Source organism: Puma concolor, chromosome C2 (genome assembly GCF_028749965.1).
Source record: "Puma concolor isolate L17-30 chromosome C2, mPumCon1.1.hap2, whole genome shotgun sequence".
NCBI classification, from domain to species: Eukaryota; Metazoa; Chordata; class Mammalia; order Carnivora; family Felidae; genus Puma; species Puma concolor.
The window spans coordinates 117,255,185-117,265,719 of record NC_141675.1 but is presented as its reverse complement, the minus strand read 5'-3'; the positions used below and the strand labels follow the sequence as shown (position 1 = coordinate 117,265,719).

The window sequence follows — 10,535 nt, the reverse complement described above, 5'->3', positions numbered from 1 at the left end:
CTTGGTTAACAAGAAATGCTGAATAGGCAGCTCTTGGCATTGGTTTATCTATGGGATAATGCCAGGGTTGCTATCTCTGCAATTATATTAGCCTTCCTTTCGTGGTCTCAGGACGGTTACTGCAGGCCCAGAAATCATGGACACAGCTAAAGCATAAAATGGGAGGGAAGGGTTGAAACTAACCTCTTCTGTCCCTTTTATTAGGGGGGCGGGGAAAGAAAAGCCCTTCAAAAAAGGCTTCCCAGTGCACTTGTGCCAATATCTCATTTGCCAAAGCCAAGGCCATCATGTTTCCAACTGGCTTTCCAGTTGGCAGGCAATGAATAGCAAAGAATGGACTAGTCAACAGTATTATTTAGATTTATGACTATTACATGTTGACTACATTTTTATATTTGCTGGGATATATAGTAATGGAAATGGGGGAAGAAACTATCACTTACAGAGTAATTATTAAGTTCCAGGTATTTTATGGTCACTATTTAATCCTCAGAATGCCTTTGAGAAAATAGAAGAATAAACCGAGATTGAAAAAGGTGAATTTTATCACAAATATCTTATACATAATATTCTTTGAACCTGGTTCTGACTTGAAAGTCTGTGTTTACAATTGGAACATGCAAACATGAAGAAAGCTGTAAAATAGCCACAAATTAGTGAATGCTTACTAGATGCCAGGCATCACAATAGTTAACACATTTAAAAATAAATTATCACATTTATCCTCACAACAATCTTATGAGATATTTTTATCCCCATTTTATAGATAAGTAAATGAAGTCAGGGAAGGTAGCTACCTGGTACAGGTTTACTTAGCTTGGGGTTTACTGGGGTTTAGTTGGGGGTTACTAGTTTACTGGGACTGGGGTTGGTATCTGAATCTGAATAATTTGCTCCCAACCATGAAAATGGATTTCCATTTGCCATCTATATTTAAGAGAGTGTCTAACTTCCCATCCTAACATGTGATGATTCTAGAATGAGTACAGAATATAACAATCAGATAGGTGTTGGAAATGTACAGTTGGGTTTTCCCCCATTTATCTGTTAAAAACTTCAGGATAAAGTCCCAGGCAAATGGTTTCAGGAGAAGGAAAGGAAATACATGTTAAGGTCAGGGGTGTCTGGCATAAATACTCTAATTTTCCTGATGGTCTGGAATAGTGTGAGGTTGGAAAAGATGATTAAACTGAAGAAGTTCCCCAGAAGCAACTTGTTCTAACCCTGTTGACTACAGTGCCATATATTCTGTATTTAAACTTTTTAAAATACAAATAAGACAATTAAAAAAAGAAACAAACAAACAAAACACAGCACCTGAAGACCAATATTTGTCCACAATTCACTAATAGCTTTAAAATTCTCCTCAGTGTCTTGGAAAATTCAAGAACCAGCAGCTTTATGGAAGTGAGAAAAAGGCAAGTATAAGGCACTGTTTTTGTTAATTACGAGATGATAGTATATACCCAGTGGGGGCTTATAATGATCGTGTGTGTGTGTGTGGGGGGGGGGGGGCGGGGGAGGATGAGAATGCTTTTTTCCCCTGTATAAGTTCTCTGTAAAGAGATTTTAAAGACCTATATTCCTTCAAAGGTAATAATGAAGGGTTTCAGAAAGATGTTTTAGCACAGTTCACTGAGCAGGGTGAAAACATTTGCCCTGTGGATATCAAATACATGGGGGAAAAATCACCTACAATAACTGATGGCACCACCAAGGGAAAAAAAAAAAAATTAAAAAAACAGGTGTGAGATTTTATTGCTAACACAACTATGATGAGTTTATAAAGTGAATTCTGTGCCTCAGGTGTCAGGCTTGACCATCTGAATTATCTTATTTCTCAAGGTGTCTGTCAGTGGATCTGTTCATTATTCATTTGGTCCATACTTATGGGTGAACCTGTACCCTCTAATGATCAGGAAAAGTGACTTTATGCTAATCCCAAAGGGAGGGGTAATTAGGCATTACAAGTCCCTCTTGTCCCCATCAGTTTAATAACTACTACTCCTGTTTGTATCTTGAAGCTATAAATACATATTATATTGTAATTTGTAACATGGTTCTGTTTTCTTTTCCTTCTTGGTACAAGGCAAACACATACATATTGAATCTCTGTGTTTTTAGCATAATAAAAATATTTAAGACTTTATTCTGAGCTTCTATAATACTTTTAATAATTTCATCATTTATTCTAATGATAATAATTACAAATAATAGTCATCACTAAACATTGAGTTATTGCTAAGTGCTAGACTCTAAGTATTTCATAAGCCTAATCTCAGTTTTATCAGCAACCTTATGGAATATATGCACTTATTTTGTTTTTCTTGAGCTCAGATCAAGTGTAGAAACATTCATAGTTGTAAATGTCAGTAGTAAAATCTTTCCATCATTGCTCAGAAATGATTAGTCTTTCATATCCCCTCCATACTCACCCCAATCTCATTCATCAAGTCCTCAGTTATACACTGTCATCTTTACACACACACACACACACACACACACACACACACACACACACACTCACTCCAGACGTAAGCCCTTATTTTTCTAAATTACTTTTTTTTTTTTTTGCTTTTCAGAACTATAGGGATCATGCATCAGGTAAATTAGAAGGTCTTCTGATGCTCAGAATTGTCTATTTTCATCATTGATTCACTTCAGTAAGAGCAAATCTGAGAGAACTATTTTTATTTCACAGATGAGAAAATGATCCCCAGACAGATATTTAACTTGTCCAATACCACATAACTTATGAATGGAAACCTTATAAGTCTAGAGCCTCAACATATAAGACAATGCTAGAGAAATTTAGATTGTACAGCTATCCAAATTTAAGGCTCTAATTTTAAAATTATAAAGCTACATTGAATTATAACAGATTGCTACTAGGAAAGTGGAAATAATTATGGACATTGCTCCTCACAGTTCACAGCAATGCCTTTTGCCTGTCTGGTACTCCAGTGAATGTTTGGTGAACAAATAAATGAATAAGTAATGAAATACAGAGGAAGAGCCAATGCCTGAGTAATTTAAAATAATTCTATTTATTATCTTCATTCATTTCCAAAGTATTGAAGTGTGGATATTTGTTGATACTCTGTAGTATAATTTCAGTGCTTTGCATTGTTGACTATACATGGATCATCTGTGTTCCATGTTAATCTTTCTATTGAAAATATGTAATCTGTTTTGTATCACCTTTATCTGGATTTACCCTGGTCGACTGAGACACTTGTGACACAAGATCAAAGATTAGCTGGTAGAGTTTAGAATGAATTGCCCCAAGATGTGCCACTTTGACATGCAGAGTATTTTGAGCTGAGGACAATCAAGAACCAAAAACTCAGGAGAAAACTTTGACTTTTTCCTTACCTGCCTAAAGGAATTTAGATGGAGGACCTGCTCTAGAAATAGAGCTATCACTATAGATAACTACATTATAATATGAAAAGAGGTGGTAGACAGGAAGGAATTTAACATAGAGTCTATTTGTTAAAATTTCTCTGTATGTCTCATTGTTTCTGTATGGCCCAGTAAACGTTTGTTTGCCAAACATTTAGTCTTTTTCATCTCTTGTGAATTCCTTTTCTTCCTTTTGAAGTCCCACACCTCTGGCCCTTTATCCTTGGTTCAGGATGGCATACATAAATATACCTCATTTTACTTTTCTGTTTTTGAATCTTTCATATATGTGGGATTCCTGTATCTCCAAAATTAAATTTGATTTTTCTCCTGTTAATCTGTCTGATGTCAATTTAACTTAGACCAACCAGAAGAATCTTGAATGGCAGAGAAAACTTCTTCCTCCCCAACAAGCTTATTGAGTAGAAACAAAACAAACATTCATGAGCAGCAGGGTAACTCCTCATAGTGTCAGGTTTCTCTATTTGCTTGCTGTCCAGAGGAACATTTTAATGAAACTGCTCCTCATACAATTTTGGTTGCTTCAGGAAATCAGATCATGGTCTCAATCTCACAGTGTGGCTTTGACACAAATTTTGGGCTCTTTTCTTGACAGTGCTTCCATGTTGTACAGATAATTGAGAGTTGACTAAAATATGCACATTTTCCTTTAGGGCAATCGACAGAATATGGCTGTAAAGAAAATTAAATTGCTTTTTCCTTGAGGTTTGAAGAAATTGAATTTACAAAACTTTAATATACAGTATCAAATTCTTGGGAAAAAAATAAGAGCACAACACTGATTACATCATTTCATTTCATTTATTTCTCATTGTATAAAGTCTAAACAACTTAGCTTGGTATTCAAGGCTTCTCAGCCCTAGCCCCAAAATTATTGTCAGCCTTAAATCCAACTTCTTACATATGTATGCTATGCAAGGCCAAATTGGACTATAAATTATTTCCTGGACATTCACTATGTCTTCAATTCTTCATCTCTATAGGCATTGTCTGACCACCCTACCAAAAATTATTATTTTTTTATTTCCTTGCCATCCTTTTCCTTCATGACACTGCTTTCTTTTTTTCCCCTTATAGCACTGACATTATATTACATATTTGCTTATTTCTGTCTTGTTGCACCTATAACACTGCTCAATCAATATTTGTTGAATGAATGAATAATTTTCTAAACCATCAAGTAACTTCAATTCTCCATGTTGACAAAAAAAGAAGGCAACTTACTTTTCAGAAGCTTTAGAGTGGTATGGTGGGTCAGTTTGACTTAGCAGGCTTAACAGTTTAAGCAAAGTTTTTTGTTTTTTGTTTAAATTTTTTATTTAATTTTATGTAGAAATTTCGGTGTTCATTAGGGAAACCTACCACCAGTTTTAACAGATTGACTGTCATCAATTCTAAGAAGTTCTATACAGTCTCTTGTGCCTAGCAACGAATTTTGGTCACTTAACTGCCATGCTCTCAAAGAAAGCCAGATGTGACTTGAATGGAAATGAAACTTTCTTATCTGATATTATTTACATTGTGTTTTTATTTTGCCCATTGGTGGTGACCTGTGATGACCAAGTAGCATTATGTACCAGTGGGAACTTGCAGAAGATCTTTTGACATAGCTGCCAAGAGACATTATTATCTGTTTGGGATTTCAGGGGTTTCCTCAGCCACTGCATTGAGCCGCTTAGAAATGAGCATTATCTTTTCTAAATTAAAAAAAAAAGTTAAATCCTATAAAAAGTTAAAAGAATAGTATAATGGGCACACATATATCTTTCCCTTATAAGTTCTAATTTTTATCATTTTTGTTACATTTGCTTTAAAAATTCTGTCAACATAGGGGAGCCTGGGTGGCTCAGTCTGTCAAGTGTCCGACTTCCGCTCAGGTCATGATCTCACAGTTTGTGAGTTCGAGCCCCACATCGGGCTCTGTGCTGACAGCTCAGAACCTGGAACCTGCTTCAGATTTAGTATCTCTCTCTCTTTGCCCCTCCCCTGTTCACACTCTGTCTCTGTTTCTCAAAAAAAAAAAAAAAGAAAAAAAAAGAAAAAGAAAAAGAAAAAGAAAATATCTATCAATGTATCCATTTTATCTTTATGTCTTTTTTGCTGAGATATTTGGAATTAAGTTGCAAACATAATGATGTTTTAGTCTAAATGCTTCAACATGTATTTCATAAGAACAAGGACTTCTTTTTAAAAATTTTTTTAAATGTTTATTTATTTTTGAGAGAGACAGAGACAGAATGTGAGTGAGTTAGGGGCAGAGAGAGAGGGAGACACAGAACCCAAAGCAGGCTCCAGGCTACGAGCTGTCAGCATAGAGACTGACACAGGGCTCGAACTCATGATCTGTGAGATCATGACCTGAGCCAAAGCTGGATACTCAACCAACTGAGCCACCCAGGTGCCCCATAAGAACAAGGACTTCTTTTTATATGAACACAATATTATTTTCATATCTAGGACTTTGCATATGAGCACAATAATATCTAATAAACAGTTTCATTAAAATTTCTCCATTTGTCCCATGTGTGTTCCTAGTAAGTTGTGTTAATGTGGCTTTTATTATTTATTTATTTATTTATTTATTTATTTATTTATTTATTTATATCTATTCGAGGATCACAAGTTGCATTAAATTGTCTTGTCTCCTTTAATCTATATCCATTCCTTTGCCTCTTCTTTTCTTTTCTCTGTTTTTATTTTATGTTTTTCTTTTACAAACTTGACAAGTTTGTCAAATCCAAGGCAATTGTTTTGTGCAATATTCTACGGTATGAACTTGTTTTCTCACCACTACTTTCAGGTTAAATTTTTTTTGCACATAACCATAGGTGGTTTGCATACTTTCCCTTGCATCTTATCAAAAGATACATAATGCTAATTTGATGCATTACTGGTGATGCTTACTTTGATCCCTTGGTTAAGACACCTTCACTATTGTAAAAATACCTTTATTTGTCCTTTGTATCAATAAATCATATGTTAGGTGAACCTTTGAGCATGTGGCAATCCGTTCACCCTATGGTTTTTAGCATCATTTGGTGATTCTTGCCTAAATCAATTCCTACACTGTTGTTTGCAAAGTGATGATTTTTTTTTATCATTCCTTCTACACATAATAGCTAACATTCTTTTGTTACAAAGAGTTTTTTTCCTCTCCCTCCCCCATACATTTTTATTGACGCTTTTTTAATGCAATGTTATAATTTATTTCCTTTAAAAAAATGTTTCAATTGTCCCAAATTTGACCAGTTGGATCTTTGAAGCTAGTTCTTATGGTTTTTTTGTTATGTCCCCATTAATCATTGAGTACTTTCTTGCTTTCTGACACTGTAAGAACATTTAAATTCACCAGTGGTTTTCTCTGCCTCAGCCATTTTTCCAAGGAACTCTGGTTCCTTTATGTGGAGAATGGTATTTAGAAACCAAGGTCTTTGCACTAGATGAACACAGTGTTCATGTGGACATTGGATATGAGCATTTTCACTTCTATTATATGTAGTTCACTTCCATTCTTCTTACTCTTGTTCCCACTTATTTAATTTTGGATTTCATGCAATAATAGCATTTTCTTCTCTTGTATTTTATTCAGCTAAGTCTTTAATTTCAGCTGCTGCTACCTAAAATTCTACATGATTCCTAAAGATTGACAGACGATGAGATTCTTTCTGTCTGCATCTGACAGTGTGAAAGTCCTAGAATTCCACAATTCATTCAAGTCTTTCTCAGTCACCTCTGTTTGTCTTTCATCTGATTTACAGATGTGCTAAAGTTCCCAAAATAAATAGGGATATTCAGTGAACCACAATATCTGGAAGATAAAGCAAGTGCTTACCTGTTGGCATTGCCATCTGCTCTGTTTTGGATTGGTAAGTACTTATTCAATCCCCCCAAACAGCATGCATGTCTCAAAAACCCACAGTGACTGGCTTCAGTTCCATCTGGTTGATTCTTGTTATTTCATTACAACTGTTCAGATTTATAAACCCAGCAATTAAAAAAAAAACAACAAAAAAACCTAGACATGTTAATACCTATGTTGCCCTTAACCACCATGCCTCAAAAAAAGTGCAATACTTTTTACAAGACATTGTTTCATTGAAGGGACTATCATTATTTTAATGGAACATGTTATACACGCATATGATTTTAAATGGTTTCTTTCTTTTTGGATTTGTCAGGCCTTCATTTACAAGTAGAAGATTAACTATACTTTATATTAATTGTTCCAAATGTGATGATGGTGAAAAACAACAATACAAATTCCAGCCTTTTTTCCCCTCTACCAATGTTTCTATGCAAAGATTAAGAGTGTCTGTGACTAGTTCTAGAGTGATAATTTCAATTGGCTCAGGTCCATTAACTGCAGGGAAAAACACCTGGCAACGAGGTTGGTAGCAGCCCGTTCTTGTTAACCTTTCAGCCTTCACAATAACTACCAGCAGGCACCAAGTCAGAGCCTCTAATAAACTGGCATTAAAGCTGCTGACAGCTAATAACTTTTTATGGGTTTCCAGAACTAAGTGAAAGAAAATGTTCTGATTAATTAGAATCAACGAATTTTTAAGTTCCTTAATCCTAGAATTGGATAATTTTTAGACATGTAAAATAGAATAAAAATCAATGTGTCCTCTCAGAAGACATTTTCCTATAAATAAAATGGATTTTCTAAGTATATTATTTTAGCTACTTTAATCCAGCTTAATTTTCAGCTACTGTGCTCTTTTATTTTTGTAAAGGGGAAAAGAGCTAAGAAATGGGAAACAGTACCAACTCTAGAGGTAGTTTTAACTAGATTCTTCTCACTTGTATAATTTCTGCTAGTGAGTTATAGAAGCTTTTTAATCCCCAATAAATGTAGGAGCCTCAGTCCTGCAAAAGAAACACTTTAAGAAGAGTATTTACAAGCTTCACAGACACCCTTCTTTCTGCCTCGCCTATAAGAGAATCAAACAATTTGCTGGTGGACTAAATCTATAAAGAGTATCGTTCACTGCTGGTTATGTGGAAGCTAAGATGGACTTGAGGAGTCACAGGAGCAATCCAGAGTGGGAGACTCAACTATGGTCTTGCAAAAACCTAGTCAGGAAACCATTTTCTTTCTATGTTAGGTAGCCAAGGGTCAGGTGCTGGATGCAGCTCTATTAGAAGGCATGGATCGAGATTGGTGTCAGAAGCCAATTCATGGTACTGACTTTAGGCAAAGACAATTGAGAACCATCATTGCACTAGAGCATGAAGTTTCTTAGAGGCTAGTCCCAGCTAACCATGGTAACAGGAAGTAGTGAAGTTCTACCTACAACAGTGGCCTGGCTTTTGTGGTTGGGGGAGAATAAAATTAAGACTGGAGAGAGTTTGCTGACACAGTGAGTGGAGACCTGTATTAGAAAAACTACCCAGTCCTTCATCTCCTGTGTGCCTTCTTTACACCTCATAACAGCACTTTACCTTACTTTACTTCTGGTCACCAAATGTGTTGGGGGTTTTCCCCACACAAAGCAATTCTGTCTACTTGGAGATAGATAGCATCAGATCCCACAGGTTAAAGGCTCAGTCTCACCAGATAGCTTCCCACTTCAGATGACAACTTAAGTAGTAGGTCCCCAGGTTATTCACAACTTCTGTCCAACTTGGCTACAAATTGGAAGTTCCCATGAGTCCCTCCCCTTGGATTTGATTATTTTCTAGAGATGCTCACAGAACTCAGGGAAATATATATTTAGGCTTACCAGTTTATTAAAGGATATGATAAAGGATACAGAAGAGGATATGATAAAGGATATGATAAAGGATACAGAAGAAAAGCCAGATGAAGAGATGAAGAGATATGTAAGATGAGGTCTGGAAGGGTCCCAAGTACAGGAGTTTCTGTACCCATACAGTTGAGGTGCATCATTCTCTTCATACGTGTTCACTAACCTGGAAGTTCTTTGAACCCTGTACTATTGGGATTTTTATGGAGGCTTCCTCATGTAAGCATGACACTTCATTAACTCCATTCCTCTCCCATGTATTGAGAAGTGAGTGTGTGTGTGTGTGTGTGTGTGTGTGTGTGTGTGTGTGATGCTACTGAAAATTCCAAAGTTCTAATCATGGCTTCGTCTTTCTGGTGATCAGCTCCCATCCAGGACCCTACTCAGAGTAGACTCATTAAAAACAACAATAACAACAACGATGCACCAAGTGCTATTGTCATTAACGAATTTACAAGAGTCTTGGGAGCCCTGTGCCAGGAACCACGGGTAGAGACCAGTATATATATTTGCTATTATCTCCCAAGACCTTAGTAGAGTGAGGTGAAAACTTCATCCAACTTTCAATCTTATCACCCAATCTTGGACAACCTGGTGAAAATGGTTCCCTTGGCTGTTTGTGTGTAGGAGGTAAGATTATGGAGAAACAAATTCAACTAAGCTCCTATCTTCTTAGCATGGAAGGGACTTTGAAATAAAAACAACTTTTTTTTTCAAGGATGCAAATATTTACTAGTAGAAAAAAATAAGTAGGATAATACTTTGAGATATTAACTGTAGTTCTTTCTAGTCCATGACCTTTTTTTTTTTTCCTATCCTAGAGAAGGCAGCTATAATATCCCACATTAATGTTTCAGGGAATGGGTATGACCAATATCATAAATTAAAAGGGAAAAGAATAAACAACTTCTGAAAGGACCTCTGAAACTCTTTGTTAGGAGAAAGGCCTTTTAGACTTTCTAAAGCAGAAAGTTTTGTTTTTTTAGATTGTTTTTTTTTAATGTTTCTTTATTCTTGAGAAAGAGAGAGTACAGAGCATGAGCAGGGAAGGGGGAGAGAGAGAGAGAGAGAGAGAGACAGAGAGACAGAGAGACAGAGAGATTATCTTAAGTGTGCTTCAGACTCTGAGCTGTCAGCATAGAACCTGATGCAGGGCTTGAACTCACAAACCATGAGATCATGACTTGAGCCAAAGTCGGACACTTAACCGACTGAGCCACTCAGGTGCCCCTCCAAAGCTTAAGGTTTAAAACAAACAAACAAAAAAAAAACAAACAAACAATGGAATTGTAAGAAAACATGATAGCCAGTATCAGTATTTTCCGTGTTCATCAATTCAATAAAATCTAACTGGACTGA

At 36.0% G+C, this 10,535-nt stretch overlaps 2 non-coding genes across 2 annotated transcripts; both read right to left on the bottom strand.

Annotated features, from left to right (window-relative positions):
* Window positions 1-2,328: 2,328 nt before the first annotated feature.
* Window positions 2,329-2,398, bottom strand: LOC112850607 (small nucleolar RNA U2-30). Its single transcript, XR_003222710.1, has one exon. It is a non-coding gene; the product is annotated as a small nucleolar RNA U2-30 (small nucleolar RNA).
* Window positions 2,399-2,576: 178 nt separating this feature from the next.
* LOC112850608 (small nucleolar RNA U2-19) lies at window positions 2,577-2,656 on the bottom strand. Its single transcript, XR_003222711.1, has one exon. It is a non-coding gene; the product is annotated as a small nucleolar RNA U2-19 (small nucleolar RNA).
* Window positions 2,657-10,535: the final 7,879 nt, after the last annotated feature.